The 24828-nt window shown below is 37.6% G+C and overlaps 1 long non-coding RNA gene across 1 annotated transcript; it reads right to left on the reverse strand.

Moving 5' to 3' along the window:
- LOC132673432 (uncharacterized) lies at positions 1 to 23323 on the reverse strand. Its single transcript, XR_009608053.2, has 4 exons — positions 23179 to 23323; positions 21600 to 21658; positions 20519 to 20744; positions 1 to 139 (listed from the first exon to the last, which is right to left on the reverse strand). It is a non-coding gene; the product is annotated as an uncharacterized LOC132673432 (long non-coding RNA).
- Positions 23324 to 24828: the final 1505 nt, after the last annotated feature.

Here is a 24828-nt window from a genome sequence, read left to right on the forward strand (position 1 = left end):
GTTTCAGTCATGTGAGTGAAGCTATCTAGGATCCTGCAGACCAGTCAAATTGCCAGCTGAACACCATAAACTGAGCTCATTTCAGTCCATGTGAAGCAGAAGAATCAATCGGTCGTCCAAGCATATGCCAAATATTACCCTACAAAATTAAGATATATAAAATATATTATATATATAAATATATATATAATATATTATATACATATATTATATATATATAAATATATATATATATAATATATTATATATATATATAAATATATATATAATATATTATATACAATATATTATATATATATACCCTACAAAATTAAGATATTTTTTTAAAAAAAGCTAAGTTTGGGGATAGTTTGTTAGGCAATGACTGATAACCAGAACATAAGTTGATACCTAGAAATGGGGCACTTCTGTGACACAAAACCCAAGACATTTGACATTGACTTTGAGACTAGGCAATGATTGATGACTTGAAGGGCCTTGAGGAGTCTATTAATGAAATTGGTAATGGCCTGGAGAAGCCAGTCTGAAGACTTACAGAATAGTCAAGAAACTGTTATTGGAAGCTGGAGGAAGGTTGGCAACATGGTCACTTATGGTAACATTAGAAAACAGAAAGGTACCTAATGAACTTGAGGATCTGTGTGGGGACTTTCCAGGCAGAAAGTATAAAGTATCAACTTGCTTTTTGTAGCTGTCTATGATAAAATAAGAGAAGAGACCGGTAAACTAAAGAAGGCCCAGGATAGCATTTCTAGCCAGCACAAGGATCTCAAAGGAATAAATGGCCTCTTGGTAAAAGTCAAATCCAAGGTGTTGCCAGTAAAATAAGGTTACAGGGTAAAAACAAATCAAGGGTACAACTATAAAATCTTTGGTTGAGACCTCAGAGAGATTTAAGGCTGTGTCTCATAGATCTTTTATAAGTTATTCCTAAGGGGAAAATTCTTTCTAAGAATCTTAATGCTGTGCTTCATTGACCATCAATGTTGAGCAATAGGTTTTCTAAGAGTCTTAAGGGTGTCATTCTACAGCAGCTTCACAGGGGACCTAGGGTCAAGAAAGGTTCTCTGAAAGAGATTTGTGGGTTTGTTTTTTGGATAATGGAGTAGAGTATAATATGATACAAAGGAAACTCCCCAAATTGTAAAAGGATTATATTAGCTTGGCCTGAAACTGTCAGAGACAATACAAGATTAAAAGAGGTCTTTGGACTCCCATTCTGCTTTGGGGAGAGAGTAGGCTGAGGACACTCCTCAGCTACAAAAATGGGCTGTTTATTACGGAAAAAAGGGGGATAATTCAGAGGGTAGTCCCAAAAATCATAGAGACTCTCATTCCCAGGGAGCAAAGATAGGCCTTAAGTAAGGAACTAGCAACACGTGCCTAGCTAGATTTCAGAATTTCTATGCACCAGTGACTGCAATGTGCTTCCATTCCCCCAACCTACCACCACTACAGCCGTCTTTTGAACTGAAGTGCCATTGCAGTTATTTTATACCTTTTGACATTGTAGTTGGGTGTGTAAGGGAAGATAATTTTCCTCTTTAGTTCAGAGATCTTCAGTTGAAAGGAATAATGCTCAAGAAGCTACAGCTTAGAAACTACATCTGAGGCACCTCATCTACATCTGGAACTCATTCAGATGATGAGATCATGGACCTTATTCCTGAGTCTGATGCTGTAATTGGTTCTTCTGGTGGGGTAGATTCTTTGAGGAAGTGAGTGAATTTTACATGTAGGAAGAAGAATGTAAAATAATTTATGGTCCGTGGGCAGATGGTCACAGATTAAAGATGGCTGTAAATTCTTTGATCCTTTACCATTGTCAAGTGGTGTATCTCCTCCTCTAGAGTCAGGGTGAGCTCTATCATTGTTTTGAGCAATAGAATATTGAAGTGGGAGTGCCTGGGTGGTTCAGTTGGTTGAGCATCTGACTTCAGCTCAGGTCATCATCTTCCAGTTGGTGGGTTTGAGCCCCACCTTGGGCTCTGTGCTGACAGCCTGGAGCCTGGAACCTGCTTTGGATTCTGTGTCTCCCTCTCTCTCTCTGCCCCTCCCCTGCTCACGTTCTCTCTCTCTCTCTCAAAAATAAATAAACATTATAAAAATTTAAAAAATATATATTGTAGAAGTGACACTGTGCTAGCTTCCAAGCTCAAGTCTTAAATGATGGTAACTTTCCACTTCCTGTCTCTAGGGAACATTGTCTCTTTGAGCCGTAAGCCACCATGTACCCTGCTGGAAAGATCACACTGAGACCCTCAGTAGGGTGAAGGGGACCCAAATGAAACCAACTTTCTAGCCATTCCCACCAAGCCTCAAGGCATGTAAATGAAGCCAAATGAATATCTTTGAGTGATCTCAGTTGACTCTATGTGGAGTAGGAGAAGCAACTAACTTAGTCATGACTGGATTCCTGACTCAAAAATTGTGAGAAATAATAAAATGGTTGTTGACCCAAGCCACCTAACTTTGGGATAGTTTGTTACCCAACAGTAGATAACTGAGATCTCCATGACTTTGGGTCAAGTCTTTTCTCTCTAGAACTATTTCTTCAGCTTGGGCAGTGTCAGGCTAGGTTAGGTGAGCTCAAAGGGCCTTAACAGTTCTGATTTTCAGTTCTATTCCAAATGGCTTTTAGACACTTGTTGAATAATCAGTGGAATATAGACGATATATAACTAGGTACTCAATAAGTATTTAAATGAGTTTTGAAGGATGAAAAAGAACTGCTCATGTAGAAGTGAAGGGAAGGACACTTCAGACAGAATGAACAGCATGTGCAAAAACTCAAAAACCTGAACAGTTTAGGAAATTGCAAGAATTTCAGAATTGTTGAAGTTTCAAGTACAAGGGAGAATGGGGGAGATGAAACTGGAAAGATGAACAGGGCTGGATGCTAAAGAGACTTACTGGCCTGGACAAATGCCTGTAGGCTTTATCTGCAGACCCTGGAACACCTTGAAAGGAAAATTATCACTGAATCCTTTGTAAGATAAATGAGATTATCTACCTTTTCATACATATGGAAACCAAGGTTTTGTTACCTGCCCAAGATCACATAATTAGTGGGTGGCTGATCCAGGATTGGAATCCATGTCTAATAGCTCTGAAACTACATTTTCAAAGGCTTCAGAAGTGAAGGGCAGAAGACATGAATAGACACTTTTCCAAAGAAGACATCCAGATGGCTAACATACACATGAAAAGATGCTCAACATCACTCATCATCAGAGAAATACAAATCAAAACCACAGTGAGATACTACCTCACACCTGTCAGAAAGGCTAAAATTGACAACACAAGAAACAACAGGTGTTGGCAAGGATGTGGAGAAAGGGGAACCCTCTTGCACTGCTGTTGGTGGAAATGCAAACTGGTGCAGCCACTCTGGAAAACAGTGTAGAGGTTCCTCAAAAAGTTAAAAACAGAACTACCCTATTATCCAGCAATTGCACTACTAGGTATTTACCAAAAGGATACAAAAATAGATCCAAAGGGGTACATGAACCCTGATGTTTATAGCAACATTATCAAAAATAGCCAAGCTATGCAGAGTCCAAATGTCCATCAACTGATGAATGGATGAAGAAGATATGTATATGTGTGTGTATATATATATATATATATATATATATATATATATCCCACATCTTCTTACTCTAGCTCCATCCATGTCCTTGCAAATGGCAAGATTTCATTCTTTTTGATGGCGGATTAATATTCCATTATATATATTATTCCGCCATCAAAAAGAATGAAGTCTTGCCATTTACAAGGACATGGATGGAGCTAGAGTGCATTATGCTAAGCAAAATAAGTCAGTCAGAGAAAGATAAATACCATATGATTTCACTCATATGTGGAATTTAAGAAACAAAACAGATGAACCTATGGTGGGGGGGAAGAGAGAGGGAAACAAACCACAAGAGACTCTTAATGATAAAGAACAAACTGAGGGTTGATGAAGAGAAGTGGGGAGGCAGATGGGTGATGAGTATTCAGGAGGGCACTTCTTACGCTGAGCATTGGGTGTTGTATGTAAGTGACGAATCACTGAATTCTATTCCTGTAACCAATATTGCACTGTATGTTAACTGACTAGAATTTAAATAAAAAATTGAAAAGAAAAAAAAAACAATAAAATCAAAGACTTCAGAAGTGAATATAATTTTTATTTATTTATTTATTTATTTATTTATTATTATTTATTTATTTTAAATCAACAGAGATTTATTCTCTTACAGTTCTGGAGGCTATAACTTTATTTAAAAGACCATTTTGAACATATTCTTTGTTGTATGAAGTATGAGAGCAATGTGAATTGTTTATGATTAATTTTCCTTGGGGAAATGAGTAAAGCCTCCCAGAAAAGAGGACATCTTATTTATTTATTTATTTATTCATTCTTTTATTGTTATTTTAAAGCATAGGTAACATTCATTGAGCTCAAACTACATGCCTGGCATTGTTCTAAGTGTTATTTATGCCTCACAACAGCCCTGTGAAGTAGGTACTGTTATTTTCTACTATTATTTCTTTTATTTAATGTTTATTTATTAATTTTTGAGGGAGAGAGAGAAAGAGGGAGCGTGCGCATGTACAAGTGGGGGAGGGGCAGAGAGAAAGGGAGATAGGAAACCGAAGCAGGTTCCAGGCTCTGAGCTGTCAGCACAGAGCCTGACAAAGGGTTTGAACTCACGAACTGCGAGATCGTGACCTGAGCTGAAGCTGGACACTGCGAGATCGTGACCTGAGCTGAAGCTGGACACTGGACGCTTAACCGACTGAGCCACCCTGGATCCCGTACTAATATTTCTAAAGTAAGGAGAGTTTAGGTGACTTGCTCAAGTCACACATTTCGTAAGCCTGGATTGGATCTTGGTGGACCAGAATCATGCTTTTTAATCATCAGCAGGAAAATTTAAACTGGGTCTTAAGATAGAGAGATTTGTGGGCCAAAGAGCATTTAAGAGGGAAAAACAACGTAAATAGTTGATGCAAATGTTTGATGGCAAGAAAGTTCCCTGTGTCCTAAGAATAACATTTCAGGGAAGCTGAAATTTAGAGAAAGAACATTTGTGTGTGTGTGTGTGTGTAGTAGTAGTAGTAGTAGTAGTAGGAAGTGGAGGGAGGATGAGAAAAGAATGGTAGGTGAAGATGCTGGCAATATACTTTGGGACCGGGTAATGGAAGGCCTAGAATGCTACACAAAGCACTTGATCCTCTGGGCTATGAGGAGGCTTTGAAGTTGTTTTCCTTTTCCTTCTTTCTTTTAATCAAATGAATGCCACAATTAGTTCTGTATGATTAGAAACAATAATCTGGTTGCAAGAGGAAATGGATTGAATGGAGGATATGGGAAGCATAGAGAAAGTAGTCAGGGCTTCTTTGTAATGTCTGACAGGGAGGCCTGAGCTAGGACAGTGGTGGTGGGGATAGGGGAAAGGGAAACAAACAGTGAGTGGGCTAGTGCTTGTTTTCATAGCTAATAGCTAGTTTCTACTGGGCATGATTTTGAAAGTTGATTAAATGTGACCTGTTTTTTGCTTGGAGAGGCTTGGATAAAAAGCTTATTTTCATAATTTAGAAAATCAGAAACTCTGCCTACAGTTCAGTGGTCCTCCACATAGGGCAGGTAAATCAAACACACTGAGGCCATTAAAGAACACACATATAAAAAGAGTTTGAATACTTTAGTCTTTTCTTGGCCTTTGCATTATTTCTACCTCAAAGACAGGACCCCAGAGGCATTTAAACAGGCACATTTCTGAGATTTTAAAATGTCCACAGAAGGCCACAAAACTTGACCCGACCCAAATAAAACTGAACAAAGGCTGAGGCAAATCCTGCATTCTGCACATCCTGCCTTAACAAACCTGACAAAGAAAACTTGCTGACACCTCCAACTCTTTTTACATCAATTCCATTTGCCTGGAAAACCCTCCCTTCCACCACCCTGCTCTGTGATGCAGCTCAGACCCACCTCTCCTAAGGCAAAGCCAGAAAAGCACTCCTTCCTCCTCCTCTAGCACACTCCAGATTTCTCTATTACAGCACTTGTCATCTGTTTAACAACTATTTGATTACTTATCTTTCTCTCTCACCTGTACTGTGAGCTATTTAAGAGTACAGATTTAATTTTGCTCATTTATTTATCTCCAGGGTCAGGCAAGATGCCTAACACATAAATGTTTGCTAAGTAACGCAGTCAGCACATAAACACATGATAAAATCTTCAGTTAAAGGAATTCAAATGCAGATGAAATACCGTCAAAAATATTTTAAAACTTAAAAAGTCATCAAAATAATACATTCACATTGTTTATAAAGTCAAAAAATACTATCAGACTTCTGATGGAAAACTGTAATCTCCACCTCCTCCCATCCTTAACCTCAACCCCCCTAACCAAACTCTCTTAGCTATTTCTTCTGGTATTTCCCTCCATTAAAAGATAATATGCTTATAATGACTCTTTTTGCTTTATCAACTTTAAACATCATCTTTTGAATTCCTATTGTGGAAACAGGGTTCAGCCCTCTGCCATCACTCCAGGCCTATATTGTCCTCTCCCAAATGTAGTTAAAATATAATTTTTTACTAAACCAAAATTCATTCTTTGAATCATTATAAGTATTGTTCACTGTAAGCTAAGCACTGGATTATACTTATATTTCTTTTCTTGTGTACTTTTCTTACTGGAGATATTAATAATTTTATCTTTTCCTTTGTTTTGTTCTCTATACCACTATTTTCTACATTATCAAATATATCAGATAATTTATCCATTTCATTTATTTTTCTGAAGATATAAGTCCTGGAACTTATTCCATTCTCGTGTTCCAATCTTCAAATATGCTAAACAACTGTAATCCTCACATTCTCCTTTATTATCATCTTGGGGAACTCTCTTTGCCTCTCCCCTGCATTATATGTACTTTATTTGTTTTGTTTTGTTTTTTGTTTTACCAATTCCATGTTTCTCTCTCTTTTTCTCCCTCATTCTGGTGGCACATATACCATCAATAGCTTCTTGAATATATGTATATGTATGTATATATATATGTATGTATATATATATATATATATATATACATACATATATATATATATATAGGGACTTTGAAAGTCTTTTTATGCCTTAATTTTACCTTTCCACTTGACTGGCAGTTCTCTAGGTATAGAATCCTAGCTTGGAAATAATTTTTACACAGAACTTTTTAAAAATAAGTGTTTATTCATTTTTGACAGAGAGAGTGTGAGCAGGGGAAGGGCGGAGAGGGAAGGAGACAGAGGATCTGAAGAGGGCTCTGAGCTGACAGCAGCAAGCCCTATGCGTGGCTTGAACTCACAAAACATAGATCATGACCTAACCTGAAGTCAGACACTCAGCCAGACACTGGCTGAGCCACCCAGGTGCCCCTTGACACAGAAATTTTAAGGCATTGCTACTTTCTTTTCTAGTGTCTATTTTTTGTTGTTGAGACATTTAATATTCTTTCAGTTCTCTCTCTATACTTTGTATTATACCATTATATTCCCCTGGAATTTTAAGCATATTTTCTTTATCTCCTAGTGTCCAGAAATTTCTTAAGGATTTACCTTGACACATCTTTAAAAATTTATTTGGCACAGACTTTAGTACATCTTTCAAACTGAAAATATGTGTCTTCTATTCTAGAAATTTTTTCTCATGTTCTTCCTTTAATAATTTATTTATCTTTGTCTCTTTGCTTTCTCTTTTTGAAACTTATATTGTTTGGATTTGGGATCTGCTGAATTGATCTTCCAGTTTTCTTATCTCTTCATTTGTTTAACTCTTTGACTTTTTGTTCCATTTTAATTTCCAATTCTTCTATTGATTTTTTAAGTTTTCCACTTTCATGTTTTTAATTTTTATGAGTTCTTATTCTCTTTTTATTCTTTAAAAAAAAAATTTTTTAATGTCTATTTGTTTTTGAGAGAGAGAGAGAGAGAGAGAGAATACAAAGCAGGCTCCAGGCTCTGAGCTGTCAGCATAGAGCCCAATGCGGGGCTTGAACTCACAATCCCTGAGATCATGACCTGAGCAGAAGTTGGATGCCCAACTAACTGAGACACGCAGGCCCCCTGCTTGCTTGCTTTCTTTCTTTCTTTCTTTTAAAGAAAGCATCCTCCTCTTGTGTCATGAATGCAATAACTATTCTTACTCTCTAAGTACATTGATGATCAATTAAAATTTTTCTTCTACTCCCTAGTTTGTCTGTTTTCTTTGAGTTCCATTTTTCTATTTCTCTTGGCTTCTCCCATTTTGTCCTCTTTCTTCAAATATTTGGTGAAATTTTGCAGCTCTTCATATTTAGTGGTGAGGTACTAAAATGTCAATTGGAAGCTCTGTGTGAGTAATGGGATTGTCAACTGGTGGCTTCACTATAGATTAATAGGGGAGTTACCTGACCATTTTGCTGTGGACCTCAAAGTATCAATATTTGTAGTTCTTTTTTTTATTAAGCTGGTCAGTTTCTCCAGACTCTTCCCTTGGATAGCAGAGGCAGGTATTGCTGCCTGGCTATCCAAGTACTCTAAGCTAAGTAGGACAAAGGGACTAGAGGCCTCACCATTCAGTAAGTGGACATTCACTTAATTCCCCCATTTTCTGTTGTCCCTTCTCTCCCCATGCTAAGTGCCTAATTTCTCTGGGCCTTGGCTTCAGAGGTGCAAATTTTCCATAGATCAAATCTATGGATTTGATCTGCTGCCAGGATAGGGAGATCTAGCCTGATTAGATGAATTGGGGGAAGAACTCTGCAAGTCTAAGTTCTCTCTATATAGACATCATTCAGCCAATTTCTCATTCCTGCCTTCCACAATATTCCATGCCTCAAATTACTGAGCCTTTCTCAAATGGCAGTACAATGTAGTGGGTAAGGAAATAGACTTTGAACCTAGATGGTCTGGGCTTGAAATTTGGCTACGTGAACTTGGACAAGTTATTTGACCTCATGCTTCAGTTTCCTCATTTGTAAACTGGTGAAAATAATAGTACCTACCTCAAAGGATATTGTGAGGATTAAATGAGTTTATATATGTAAAATGCTTAGAACAATGCCTGATATCAACTAAGATATATAATAATACAATATTATTCTTATCCTTATTTGTTTCCATAGCTTCCCACTGGAATCTTCCCTCAGCATACACTTCAGCTTCCTCAACCCTATTCACTTTTTCCTCTTCTAAAAATGTGTCTACTGACAACTTCTCCTGCATTCTCTTTCCTCGTGAGTTGACAGCATTAAACAATCATTTGTTCTCATTTTACTGATGTTTTTGGAGAGGAGGAAAGATAAGCACATATGTAGATTATAATATATATTATATTATATTATATATAAAACATGTTATATATAATATATAACATATTATATATGTTATTATGCTAGAACTGGTTCAATTGACTAAAATAAAAACACTGAAATTATAACATCAATGTTGATAAGATTGTGGTGAAATAAGGAGCTCATGCATTGTTGTTATCAGTATGAATTAATATAGTTTTTTTAGAATATCGAAACCTACAATGAGTCATAAAAACACTTTAACCTTTAACCGGCTATCCTATGCAATTATTTACAGGGGGAAAAAAATCAAGCAACAAAGAAATTATTCATTTTAATGAAAAGTTAGAGGCAATAAAAATTTCCAACAGTCTCAGGATGCTAAAGTTTAGTACATGCCTAACACATCCACTTGATAATATTATATAGTAATTATTTTCAAATATGACTTATGCTAAAATTTAAAAATTACCATATAACACTAAGTGCGAAGAAAAGGACACAAACATATGTCCACTGTGGGTGAGCAATATAAACTTTATGTTATAAAGGGAATATGCAAGAATAAAACCAGTTGTTTTAGAAAAGTAGAATTATGGAAGTTTTGTTTTTATTTTTAAAAAATTCCTTTTATGCTGTCATAAGAATGTTTTCATAATTGAAAAAAAACCTAAACCTCAAACCTAAAGCTGACAAAAATCATAGTGATTGTGTCTACCAGACCTCTTAGATGAAGATGAAAACTAAACCATTGGGCCAAACATCTGAAAGTTTCAGAACAGCCAGGTCTTTGATGTTGGGTAGACTAAACAACCAGATGTTTGACTGAAGTTTTCTGTTTTCATCTGAAAAGCTGACATCATGTAACTATGGCCTGAATGTATTACTGATGTCAGTCACCATAAAGTTCAATGAGTTGTTAACACAGTCCCACACAGTTCTCTTGGTCTTCCCCTTTTGGTACTCACAAATATCATAATTAGCTTGCTCTTTGTATTAGGTGTTTACTATTCCTCATTAAATCTAAAGAATAAAGGTTAACCTCCTTAACCTTTCCTAATGAGGCTGCAGCTGCTTCACCAGCCCCACATCTCATCATTTTCCTCCCTCACAAGGTTCATATTCTCTAGATGCTAGAATCACAGTCCCTGATTCTCAAGAAATTCATTGTGGTATTATTGTTGTTGTTGTTCTTGACTAGAGAATATTATTGTTATCATTCATTGAGCTATTATGAGCTAGAGTGATAGGGCTTAGTATACACTATTGAATTTCATCTTCACCATAACTTCTGTAGTCTTATTATTTCCATTTTATCCATAGTGAAAGAGAGGCTAGAGAGATTAAGTACCTTGCCCAAATTTACATAACCTGTAAGATACGGAGCCAGGACTCAGTCTTTTGAATTCCAAAGCCTAATGCTCTTAATCACAACACCATAGGGACATGCTACTAATAAATTTACTAAGATATTATGGTAGCTACATAGAAGTGTGGAGAGAATAAGGACTACAAAATGACAGAAAATAAATAGGCAGAAGTTTAGTCCAAGTACCATTTGTAAAGCGTCTATGATATTCTGGGCCCTATACCAAGTAGAAGCACACAGAAAAGTCGAATATCATCCTTTCCATGAAAGAGAAACCAGACTGATAAGGGTGTCAGGCACCTAAAATTAGGTGGAAAGTACAGGTGTTCCAGAAATGGAGCCCACAGGAGTGATGGTGTCATATATACCCAGGGCTTGGCTGGGGTACAGGGTTTCAGGGTTAAAGTTCCAGGAAAAGGAGAAAGGGAATAGAGAGACCCTAGACACTAAGTAACTTAGGAAGAGTGCCCAGGGAGATCATTGTCTCCCCACAGAAATATTTGAGGGATGAGGAAAGAGAAGAAACTTTTATCCATCTGAATCAAGAAAGCCCCGAGACACTTGACAGTCACAACTATTCAAGACAACAATGAAGATTCATTTATTTTACTAGTTCTTATTCTGTGCCTCTGTTGGGCACCCAAGGATTCAGATAGTCAGACACAGACTATCCTTGGCCATTGTGGTTGGCTCATTCATATTTGTGGAAACACAAATAAGTATGGAGAACCTACTATGTGTGACGCATTGTTCTAGGCACTGTGGATACAAGAGTAAACAAAAGAGACATGCCTTCATGGAACTTACATTCTGTTAGGGAGAGACAAACAAATAAATATGTAAAATATATAATATTTTAGATAGTGGTAAGAGCCCAGGAAGAAATATAAAGCAGGGAAGAGGGACAGGAAGTATCAATGAGATGGACAGGTCAGGAAAGGCCCATCTAGGAAGATGATTTTGAACAAATACCTTGCATTTTCACAAAAAGGAGAACATTCTAGGTACATAGAAGAGCAAGTGCAAAGGCTGTGAGGCTGGAGTGTTGCTTGATATGATCTAGGTACAGCAAAGAGGCCGATGTAACTGGGGCAGAGTAAAAATTATAAAAATTTTCACTTTTATTCTGAGAAAGATGAGTAGCCATTGGACAGTTTTTGAATCAAGAAGTGATATGATCTACTTTATTATTTCATATTTTCATTCTGGTTGCAGTGTTGATAATACACTGAAGGAGGATCAAAGTGGAGATAAGCTAGGAGGCTATTACAATAATCCAGGGGAGAGTGATGGTGGCTAGGATCAGGAAGATAGCAATAGAGGTAGTAAGTGGTCTGATTCTGGATATACTATATTTTAAAGGTATACTTGGTAAGTTTGATGATGGATCAAATTGAACTGTGAAAGAGTGGAGTCAAGGATGACACCAAGGTTTTACACTAAGGAAATTGAAAAATAGAATTGTAGTTTACTTTGATGAATAAGACTGAGTAAGAAGCAGGTTTTAAGGGAAAGATCTGGAGCTCAGTTCAGACATGCCAAGCTTTATATACATATTAAATATTCAGGTGGAGAAGGTGAATAAGCAATTGGATATATGGACCTGGAGTTCAGGGGAGAGGTCCAGGCTAGAGATAAAAATTTGGGATTCATCAACATGTAGATGTTATTTGAAGCCATATGAGGCAACGAAGGAAGTGAGTATACAGAAGAAAAAATCCAAGGACTGAGGTCTGGGCACTCCAACATTTAGAGGTCAGGACATGAGAAATTAGAAAAGGAGACTAGAAGGAATTATTAAAATTATAAAGAAAACCAGAAGAATGTAGTTTCATTCTAGGAATCAAATGAAGGAAATGTTTCTGGAGACATTTACAGTAAAGAGTAGCAGGAAATAAGAGTTGAAGTTGGAAGGGAATATGAAATCAGGAGAGGGTAATTTTTAAGATAGGAGAAATACTAGCATTTGTGTGTGTGCTTATAAGAAATGTTCTAGTTCAGTGTTTCTCAACTTTGGCACTACTGATATTTTTGGCAGAATAATGTTTTGTTGTGGAGGGCCATCCTTCGCATTGTAAGATGTTTAGAAACATCCCTGGTGTTCTATCGACTAAATGAATAGTAATGCCCCCACCCACCTCCCCAGTTGTGGTAGCCATAAGGGTCTCTAGACATGCTAAATGTTCCCTAGAAGGTAGAAGGAGGGGAGCGGGCAAAATCACCTATAATTGAGAACCACTGATTTAGTAGAAAAGAAGAATATGGTGATGCAGCATAGAGAGTGGGAGAATTGCTAGGGCAATATCTTTGAGTTAGTGAAAAGAGATGGGATCTACTGTCCAAGAAGAGGGATTGGTCTGCTAGTTTCATGGGCTGTGAATCTACATTAACAGAGAAAGCAAAGGGTATGGGCATGGATGCAGCTACGTGGCTAGATGTGTCGGTAGGTACCTAAGGAAGTTCTCTTCTAGTTGCTGAGAAAAGAATTCTCAGCAAAATAGGAAGCAGAGTAAGCAGCCAAAGGCAAGCACATGAAAGGAGGTGCCGGAAGTTTTAAGAGATGGGAGATCTGATGGAGATCATCTAGGAGAATGGACTGGTTGGACTAGAATTCACCAGCTGGGCTACTGAAATGTATTGTGATTGCTGAGCAGCTTTTCTATCCAGTGGTAAAGACCCAATAAGAGTAGAATAAGACTAATTAACATTGCTGTTTGTTTTTCTCCAGTCATATGCAGGGGTCTTGGTGCACAGAATAAGCTCAGAGTTGGATGTGAGCAGGTTTGCATTCTCACCAAAGAGTATCATGAAACGAAGGGAGGCAATGGAGTTGAAAATAAACAAGGGAGTGATTATAATGATTGACCATGATATTTAAGTTGGGTAGGAAGTCAAGTGAGGACATGAAGGGGACAAGGGACAGTAAAAAGGTGGTAGCATCATCAGTGGAATATAAATCCCTGTGGGACTGAAGGATTGTTGGAGTACTAAAGACAGTGGGATGGAAATATGGGGGGGGGGGGGGTGCAGGGTAAGGATAGGGTATAGAGTATGACTGTGGTAGTGAGCTTCAGGGTGGGGTGGGAAATGGAGTCAAAAAGACAGATGCACATAACCATAGAGATGCACAGAGCTGCAGAGTGTCAGAATCCAGGGGATGAAGAGTAACAAAACCTTATTGTAGTAACCAACATAAACAATTAGCAATTTCCACCCTCCCTTGGATGATTATCCTAAAACTCTGTGTGGTAATATTATTCCCCTTGCCACTGACCAATTTAGAGATGGCCAAAAAGATGAACGAAAGTCTTCAGGGGAGCTTCGGGAAAAGGTTTTCTTATTCCAAAGAATGGGATACTTCCTCTTCTTCCTCTGGATTATGTGATGCCTGAAACTTTTGTAGCCACCCTGTTAGCAGCCTGAGGATAAAGTTAACACTGATGATGGCAGAGAGATGGAAAGAGCGTGGGCTCTTGATGACACTGTTGAACCACTGTATCAACCAATCCTGGAGATTGCCTTACTCATAGAACAATATTCCTATTTTGAGAAATGATACATTATCTATTGTTTAAGTCCATTTGTGTTAGGTTTCTGTTACTCTTTTTTTTTTTTTTTTCAACGTTTTTTATTTATTTTTGGGACAGAGAGAGACAGAGCATGAACGGGGGAGGGGCAGAGAGAGAGGGAGACACAGAATCTGAAACAGGCTCCAGGCTCCGAGCCATCAGCCCAGAGCCCGACGCGGGGCTCGAACTCACGGACCGCGAGATCGTGACCTGGCTGAAGTCGGACGCTTAACCGACTGCGCCACCCAGGCGCCCCGGTTTCTGTTACTCTTAATGAAAGCATCTGATAACACTATCCTTGAGGAACCCCTTGCCTATGGGAAAGCCACCATGGAAACAGATTAACACATTTCAGTATGTCACATGCTGCCCTGGAGGAAAACCAGGGGGCTGTGAGATCCTTGTGTAGGTGCTTAACTAGACTGAGAGTCAGGGAAACCTTTCCAGGTAAGAGTATTCCTTTTTTTTTTTTTTTAATTAAATTTTTTTTAATGTTTATTTATTTTTGAGAGAGAAAGAGAGAGAGACCGAGTTGGGGAGGGACAGAGAAAGAGGGAGACACAACACAGACTCCAAAGCAGGCTCAGGCTCTGAACTGTCAGCACAGAGCCCAACACAGGGCTCAAACCCACAAACCATGAGATTCATGACCTGAGCCGAAGTCAGATGCTTAACTGACTGAGCCACCCAGACAACGTGGTAAGAGTATTCCTTAAAAGTCAATAAGCATTCGTTAGGCAAAAGGGGGGTCCTGGGGAGAGAGAGCTGAATATGTGATGGGACAATGGTAAAAGAAATTCAAAACTTTGTAGCTTTACAGCTAGCAAGAAATACTAACTCTTGATGTATGTTTGTCAATCAAAAAAGTTACATATGTCAGAGGTTCATTAGTTGCCTATCCAGCATTTACTTTCCCTCTGCCTTTCTAACCATTCCCATATTTTCCTTTTGGAGCTACTCCTTCTCTGTGTAATTGACTCTAAACCCAGCTCTAGAGGTGGCCTCTGACTGACAGAAACCAAGTAGAATCATCTTATGCCCCTTGACATGATGATTTGTTCTGGTAAATGAAGTGCAAATCAATCAAATTTGGCAGTCCTCTGACTACAGAAGATATTTCAGGGATAGTTTAGTCAAGTTTGGGACTTTTATTCACTGGTTTTAAGAAATGATGCTCTCTCCCACTGCATGTAAACAAACAAACAAAATAGCATATAGTCTTTCTAGCTGCTAATTTGTGTCCATAGGGGAAGCTAGTCCAAGGATTACAAGCTCCATATATAGGAGGTCAGAAATGAGACTACTGAAGAGCAATTGAGGAGAAGCCCTGGTTGAACTGCACTGAAGTCTGCCCAATTACTTATTTTCAGTTATATTTGCCAATAAAACCTTTCATTAGTTAAGCCCATTTAAATTCGATTTTCTGTTACTTGAAACTGGATGGTCCCAATTTGAAACACATACACAGAGGATCAGTATGTTCATTAGTAACCTATATTATAGTTTATATTAGCTGGTATATGAGCAATTCACACCATAACATAATATTCTTTATCTTTACTTTCTTGGACTGATAGGTGACATACAGAATGTCTGGTTCCACACCAGACATCTGTCTGCTCTAAAGGCTTGGGGTGGGATACATAGATAAAACTCAAGAGAAGCAGACAGGGGACAATATTTTATCCTAAAGATAATGGAGATCCAGGAGAAGGGTTTAGGCAGGTTAAACAAACAAAAGGTAATAATTTCCATGGTTTTGAGGATAAGTCTTTTCAAAAAAGAAGTTTTTTTTCCCTGTCTTTTTCTTTCAGTAAAATTCTTATTTGCTTTGTAATCTACTGGTTTATTCAATAGCTATTTATTATGTGCCAGTCACACAGGAACTTAGGATATAGCAGTGAATAAAACAGGAAAAATTCTTGCCATCACAGAGCTTAGGTTCTTTTCAGGCCAAACAGTATCCTCTCCACAATGTCTGCCTGAATTCTCTCAATTGTATTTAATATATCCTTCTGCTTTATGGCGTGTTGTATGTACTACTGTAATTACACTTATGGTCTGCTTCAAGTTAGAGGTATTGCTTCAAATATCCCTCTCACTAGACCAAAGGGTTCTTGGAAGCAAGGTCTATGTTACTAGTTTGCCTCCCAAGCACAGACCTGGTTCAGAGCAAGTGCCAGTAGGTATTTGTTGAATGAGAGAATGACTCTGTCTATAGTCCTAAAAGGGCAAGCCCACATGGTGCAGCTCTCTCTGTAGCTTCTGCCAGGCATTCAATTGGAGTGGATGGGAGCCAACCTGACATGGATTTAGATGATCTGGTAATCATACAGAAATGACATTCCTAATGAGTGATTATTACTGATAAGTGATAATAATAAAGTTCATTTGTATGACTGTGGGTATGATAGGAAATGAAAGCCTGGATAATTCTATTATGAAATTCAAACAGCTGTCCAGCTTAATGAATGTAAATGGCTCTTTGATGAAGAAATGGAATATATCAATGAAAATGGTGACTGCAATTATAAAAATATTTTCTTTGGTTAAAACTTAAATGACTCAAAAACTGGGTCATATATGCACTTAAATACTTTATAAATCACTGTAACTTAGGGGCAAACACCTCTGATTTTCCTAGAAACAAAAAAGAATTACTGTAAAGATCAAAAGCATTTGTTTCTGCTTGATTTCAAATGGTTGCTGTTTTATTGCTACTCAGTCAACAGAGGGAGCCCACGTTACAAAACGTAATAAAATTTCCTTACTGGGCTTTGTACATTGGTAGAAAGCCAATAGAAGAAATAGAAAGAAATAGAAGAAGTAGAATAGAAGAGTTAAGGTATTGGACAAATTTGGTTTTAAATGATACTAAGAATCTGGAATCCCTCTTATGAAACTGAGTTTGGGGGATGATATTAAGTTAAGGGTATTTCAAAATAGCATACGCATAGTGGATATATAAATTTTTAAACACACTTTACATACTGCCAGAATGAGCCATGATCTTTAAAGTACACAGTTCTATCACTCTCCTGCTTAGAACCCTCCAGTGGTATCTTCATCACTTATGCAACAAATCCAATCTTATTGGGGTTGTATTAAAGGAGATAATCAATAGCGTAGTGCCTGGCACAGTGAATTGTCAGTAAATTCTTAGTATTATTTTTCACTATCATGTCTTTTATTACAGTGATCCTTCAGACTAGAATGCTTTCCAAACTACCCCCTTCCTACTACTCTCATCTGACTAACTCCTTTCTTGTACCAGAGGCTTCAGGATCCCAGAAGTCTTGTCTTTCACTGTCTGGGTGCTCTTCTGATATTTATCACACAATATTGTAGTGATATGTTCACAAAGGTGTCTCTCCAAGTTGATAGCAGAGGCCAGATCCCATAAATTGTTCTGTCTCTAATGCCTAGTAATCAGGTGACCAACCATCCAGCTTGGCCTGGCACTGTTCCAGTGTTAGCAAAAAAAGTTCCATGTCACCCTCCCACAGATCCTGACACATAATAATAATTCAATCAATAAATTTGTTTGCCTAGGAAAATGATCACTTTTGCTTCACGGGTTTAAATTTCTCCAACTATTAACTAAAAAGTTTAAACAAAATAATATCTAAGGCCCTTTTAAACTTGATATTTTAGAATTGGATGTCACATTTATGTCCTGCCTACATTCATATTTTATCTTATCTATACTAAAGGAATTTTAACTAAGTACTACCTGTTTGTGTTTTAATTGCTTTTTTATTTTTTATTTTTTATTTTTATTTTAGAGAGAGAGAGTGTGTGTGTGTGAGAGTGGGGGAAAGGGGCAGAGAGAGAGAGAGAGAGAGAGGGAGAGAGAATCTTAAGCAGGCTCCACACTCAGCGCGGAGCCTGTCACAGGTCTTGATCCCACAACCCTGGGATTATGACCTGAGTCCAAATTGAAAGTCCAATGGTGACCTGACTGAGCCACCTACCCTAATGGTTTTAATTTAAATGAATTTTTAAATTGAAATATAGTTGATACACAATGTTACATTCATTTCAGGTGAACAACTTAGTGGTTTGACAACTCTATTTGTCATGCTATGTTATCCACAAATGTAGCTACCTTCTGTCACCATACAATGCATTACAATACCATTGACTATATTCTGGACACTGTACCTTTCATCCCTGTGGCTTATTCATTCTATAACTAGAAGTCTATACTCCCCACTCCCCTTCACCCCTTAAATTTTTTTTAAAAGTACTACTTAAAATACTCATGATAAATCAAATGAAGAGTAAAATATAAATCTACTTGTACGGTATAATTCCAATTTTGTAAAATATGTATATTTTTATGTTTTATTGAAGAAAAGGGAATGGAATTATGAAAACATTTTTTATCAGTAAATTCTCCCATTTTATGAATTTCCAAAAATGTCTACAATTATTGTATGATTTTATACTTAGTAAACAATACCTATGAAACACCAATGTTTGTGCTGATGTGGTAGTGGGTATACTTTAAATAATTATTTTTCAGGATATTGTTACCTTTGCATGAAGTTGTTAATAAAAGCTAGCTAACTGATCACATGTTTCCTTTAACAGAGCTTCTCAACATTAATGTAGTTCTGGGCTGGGCCTGTGATTCTGCATTTCTAACAAACTTCCAGATGATGCCAGTGCTTCTGGTCTGTGGACCACATTTTAGGTAGTGGGCTTTAGTGTACATGAATTGTAATCCACATTTGACTATCAGTTACAATTTTTTAAAACAATATTGTGCCTTTGGTAGTGTTTCCCAAAGTGACACATTAGGGAAATACAGGAAACTTCTCATAATTCACCCTTCTGAGTGCTGAGGGGGATGATACCTTGGGAAAATTGTAAACTCTTAAAAATGTAATGGTTGGGAGTTCCTGCCTCAGAGTTAGTTGTCTTTTGTAAACAAGAAGTCAAACACAACAATATATGTTAGACCAACCAAAATACCAGACGCCTATGTTGACATATGCTACATAACTCAAAATAAAGTGCTTTCTCCTCTATGCCCCTCACAGAGTTCCTAGTACAGTTGTGTTCCATAAATAGAGTTTGGACAAAGGAATGAGTTTAATTATATAAATAATAGCTAGGATTTTAACACTTTCTGAAGGCGTAAAGCTCTGGTTCTCAAATTTCAGTGTGTGTAAGACATATCTGGGAAAGAAGCTGAAATGTAGATTCTTGGACTCTGCCCTCAGAAATTCTGATTCTGGGCAGTGGAATTAAAAAATCTGTTTTTTTAACAGGATCAGATGATTGTAATATAGGTATCTCTGGACTATATGTTGAGCAATACTAGTTTTAAATATAAGAAAAAAATTACCACCACTAACATGTAAGAAATACATTTTCCATCATGACCCAGTTTACATACACATTTAGATACATACATATCTGAAACAAACTTTCATAAAATAATACTAACCCTTACTATGTGTCCCACCCATGTGTCATATCATAGCCTGATATTTTCTATTTTATTCAATTTCATTACAAAAAAATTGCCTACAACCAACCAACCATATTGATTTCACATCATTTACCTCATTTAATCTTCCCATCAGTGCTGCAAGGTAAGCACTCTTAACTGAATCTTTCTTACTTGGAAACAACCTTGGGGAAGATTAATGTGCCCAATGTTACACACTGAATAAATGGCAGAGGTGGAATTCAAACTCAGAATGCCTGGCCATAAATGGCTCTGGCCTGCCCTCACCTTCATACAAACATCCTGAAAAAGCCCAGCAACCCCCCAGTTTTGGAGTTGATTCAGACAGCCTCTGGTTTCCCCAGTTGAATTCTATCAACTTTGGATACCAATTAGAAATTTCTAAGAAAAAAAAAAAAAAAGATTTTTACTCAACTTGGACCAGGTGTGAACTCTGATCCATTCTGCTATAGTCAAAAGGATGCTGAGAGTGGGGTCACCTAGTACAGTCATGGACACCTAATCCCTACAGCAAGAGTTGAAGCTGGGGGGATGGTGATTTCAAAGAAAGGGCAAAGGTCTTGGCAGTCACGTAGAAATACATTTACTATATCTGCATTTCTTCTCATTTGAGCAGGGGAATTTTTCATCTCCCTTTCCAGGTAAGTCCCCCCTGCAGCATTAGAACAGGAGAAACTAGAACAGTACAATCCAAGTCTTCTTCATTTCCCAACCCCTGCAGAACTCCTGCCCTCCTCACCTTCCCAAATGCACAGCAGGGATAGTCCTGGAAGTTCTTACCTGAGGCAAAGGAGAATTACAAAATGAAAGGAGCACCTCCTTCAGTCTTTGTGATGGAGGACAGTGACTGACTTTCTGGAAATTCAACAGGAGCTGATTCTTCTCTGTGTTTGAGTGTCCCTTTCTTCTCAGGGTCACAGCAGCAGGTTTTTGCAGAAGATTCTGAAAACCTGACATTGTTTGTTACATAATTCAAACTTCCCATCGAAGACACTATTTTAACCTTCTGAAAAATAAAAAATTGCAAAATTTCTCTCAAAAGTTGTTGAATAAAGAAAAAAGGATTATTATCCTTTAAAAATATTCAAAATATAAAATTAATGCTGCAGTTCTCTAACAAACGTTCCTTTCTTTTATTAATGTAGACACACACCTCTCATGAAGACCAGCTATGGAAGTTTCAATTATGCCAAAAAGCATAAGACTAAATAAATCAAAAGGTTAAAAAAACATATGGAATTTTTAAATAGCTAAATCCTTTTTGGACAAATCACAGTGCTTTCATCTCCATCCTTTGTTTCCTTCCCACTGCTGAGGAAGATCGACAGTTTCCTTGGTTAAAAGAACAGTTTGAAGTGCTTTTTAAAGAATACTTTTAAGATTTTTTTCTGTTATTTTCAACATTCTTAAAAGTTTTAGAGTCTTCCTCTCTTTAATATGGCAAAATAAAGAACAATTTTTGACCTGTCTTAAAAATAGACTTTAATAATGTTTACATCTAATTAGACCCTAAAATTTTATTAAAATGAAAATAATTCCCAAATCCTAACTCAACAAGTATTTTCCTTGTCTTCCTATTCCCTCCAAATTTTTATATGCTGTGTTTGTAGAAGGATAATCCTGGGGAATATAGAAAGTGTTGTACTTTTTCCCCTTGATAGCAACCTCAACAAAATAGTGCTTTCTTTTGAGAAGTATATTTGCCTGTGCACAATCATTATAAATATTATTTCTATGTCTCTTAGGTATTGCAATCATGTCTCATATTCTTTCATCTGGAAGCACTTTGGTGTGTATTATTTGATGTGTATTAATTATTATTTTAACAAACATTCATTTGTTCATTATTATTTATATTTACCTGAATGAAGACTTCATCTACATCCCACCAGAGTCATGCCAAGTCAACCCAATGAGCATCTAAAAAATACATTTCCAGGTCCAGCCAACAAGCACTTTACATAATACTGCTTTTGCTTTAATAAATGAATACTGCAATTTCTCTTTAAAAAATAATGCCTTAGGAAATAAATATTTTACCAAAAACATATTAACACATTAAATGAAAACTCTTAGGAAAGAAGAAGTAAAGATACAATTGAATTGTATCTTAATGGTGGTTGGGGAGAGGGAATAATTGTATTTAAAGGAAGTTCTAAGCCAAAAATTGGATGTACTAAAAATTACCCTTTAAAATGCTAAAATTAGGAGGGGCCAAGATGGCAGAACAGCATGGAGGTTTTTTTGCATCTCTTGTCCCTGAAATACAGCCAGATCAACACTAAACCATCCTGCATACAAAAAAAAAAAAAAAAAAAAAAACCAAAAAAAACAAAACCTGATTTGAGGATTAACACAACAATCTGCACAACCTGAACCACAGAATTCAACAGGTACATGGTGCGGAGAGGTGAACTGGGGAAGACAGAAATTGCAAAAGGCGGGGAGCTGTTTTTGCTTGCAGAGAGAGGATGGAGATGGAGGTGGGGAGAGTACGGGAAAGCTTCCCCCCACCCGTGACACCTGAAAGCAGCTGATGAGAAAAGAAAGAGTATGCAAGGGACTGAACAAAAAAAGAGAAAGGAGAAAGGAGAGGATTTAAATTCCATTCCAGATATCGAGCTGTGGAGTTTCAGACTCTGAAGACTCTATAAATAGGGAGAGCACAGAGTCTGAAACTCTACAGCTCGATACCTGGCAGTCCTCTGGTGGGAAGGGCGAATTCCTAGGAATAGTTAGCAAGGTCCAAGGGGTCCTCAGGCCACATGGGGAGAGGCAGTTCCCTTGCTGGAAGGACATTTGGTAGAGGCTGTGTGGCCACCCACAGACAAAGGTTCCAGCAGGCCCTGGAGAACAACCACATTCACTGGTGCTGGAACAAGGACATTAAGTGAGAAGCCTGGTGCCAGATATGTGTTGTGACTTCCATAATCCCTGAAACGCTGTTGCTACACAATCAGGTGAACTTTTTCTGGAGCAGGCTGGCACCCAGACGCAGTCTCTGGGGATGGCAACAGCACAGTCTCGCAAACGTTCCTGGGAGCAGGCAGGCACCTGTACATTGCTTGGTGAGACTCTCCCTCAGAGGGTTAGAATGGGTGAAAGCTGCAGTCCCTCAGAAGTGAGGAGTTGAAACACAGCCACATCTGAGATAAAACCCAGGAGGGAGGTGCTGCCTCACAACCTGATGGCTTGGTCACTGACAGTGTAAAGCGAGGAGTGGACAAAAGCTGGAGACAAAGGATGGGTGTGCAATTGCTGATCAGGGAGAACAGAATTCTCATACTATAGACAGGGTAGATGGGTGACGCTATTTTCACACCTCCCACACATGCGCACACACCCCTACAAGTGCCACAACAATCTACCCCAGTAAGCCAAGCAGCGCCATCTAGTGGGGAATAGAGCCATTACACTAAGCCCCGCCCAACTGGGCCCACCTCGATCTTCAGGAAGTCTCTGCATGCTTAGTTTATGGACTATAAAGTGCTTCACAGTTTGAGGAGGAACCGATGTAATTTCAATCGTACTTCAGCTGTTTGCTGGTCCAATTCTTTTTCTTTTTTCTTTTTCTTTTCTTTTCTTATTCTTGAATACAGAAAGAGAAAATTTTGTTATTATTTTTGATTTTTATTAAAAATATTTTTCTTTAGTTTTTTCCACTATATTTTTAAATTTTCTGTAAATTTTCAAAATTCTATTTTACCTCCATCATTTCATTTTATTCTATTTCATTGTATTCATTTTTTCAAATTTTCAAACATTTTCCTTTTTTCCCCTCTTTTCTCTCTTTTTTTTTCTTATCTTTCCTTTTTTTCTCTAATCTATCAAGCTCCTTTCAACAACCAGACCAAAACACAACTAGGATATAGCATCGTTTATTTGATTTGTGTCTGTGTGTTGTTTTCAATTTTTAAATTTTAATGTTTTTTACCTTATTAATTCCTTTTCTTCCTTCAAAATGGCAAAATGAAGGAATTCACCCCCAAAAAAGAACAGGAACAAATGACAGCCAGGGACTTAATCAACACAGATACAAGCAAGATGTCTGAAGCAGAATTTAGAATCACGATAATAAGAATACTAGCTAGGGTTGAAAATAGATTAGAATCACTTCTGCGGAGATATAAGAAGTAAAGCTAGTCAGGATGAAATAAAAAATGCTATAACTCAGCTGCAATCTCGAATCGATGGCATGGTGGCAAGAATGGATGAGGCAGAGCAGCAAATCAGCGATATAGAAGACAAACTTAGGTAAAAGGACACTAAGGTAAAAGAGCACGATTTAAGAATTAGAGAAATCAGTGACTCATTAAAAAGGAACAACATTACAATCATAGGGTTCCCAGAAGAGGAAGAGAGAGAACGAGGGGTAGAAGGGTTATGTGAGCAAATCATAGCAGAAAACTTGCCTGACCTGGGGAAAGACACAGACATCAAAATCCAGGAAGTACAGAGGACTCCCATTGGATTCAACAAAAACTGACCATTAACAAGACATATCATAGTCAAATTCACAAAATACTCAGGCAAGGAGAAAATCATGAAAGCAGCAAGGGAAAAAAAGTCCCTAACCTACAAGGGAAGACACATCAGGTTTGCAGCAGACCTATCCACGGAAACTTGGCAGGCCAGAAAGGAGTGGCAGGATATATTCAATGTGCTGAATAAGAAAAATACGCAGTCAAGGATTCTTTATCCAGCAAGGCTGTCATTCAAAATAGAAGGAGAAAGAGAAAGTTTCCCAGAAAAACAAAAATTAAAGGAGTTCGTGACCACTAAGACATTTTAAGGGCCCTGTCTGAGTGGAGAGAAGACAAGAAAAAAAAAGAGACCAAAAGGAACAGGGACTAGAAAGACCAGAGAATACCACCAGAAACTCCAACTCTTCAGGCAACATAATGGCAATAAAGTCATATCTTTCAGTATTCACTGTAAACATCAATGGACTAAATGCTCCAATCTAAAGACATAGGTTAACAGAATGGATAAGAAAACAAGACCCATCTATAGATGCTGTTTACAAGAGACCAATTTTAGACCTAAAGACACCTTCAGATTGGAAGTAAGGGGATGGAGAACCATCTATC

Source organism: Panthera onca, chromosome C1 (genome assembly GCF_046562875.1).
Source record: "Panthera onca isolate mPanOnc1 chromosome C1, mPanOnc1 haplotype 2, whole genome shotgun sequence".
Classification (NCBI taxonomy): Eukaryota; Metazoa; Chordata; class Mammalia; order Carnivora; family Felidae; genus Panthera; species Panthera onca.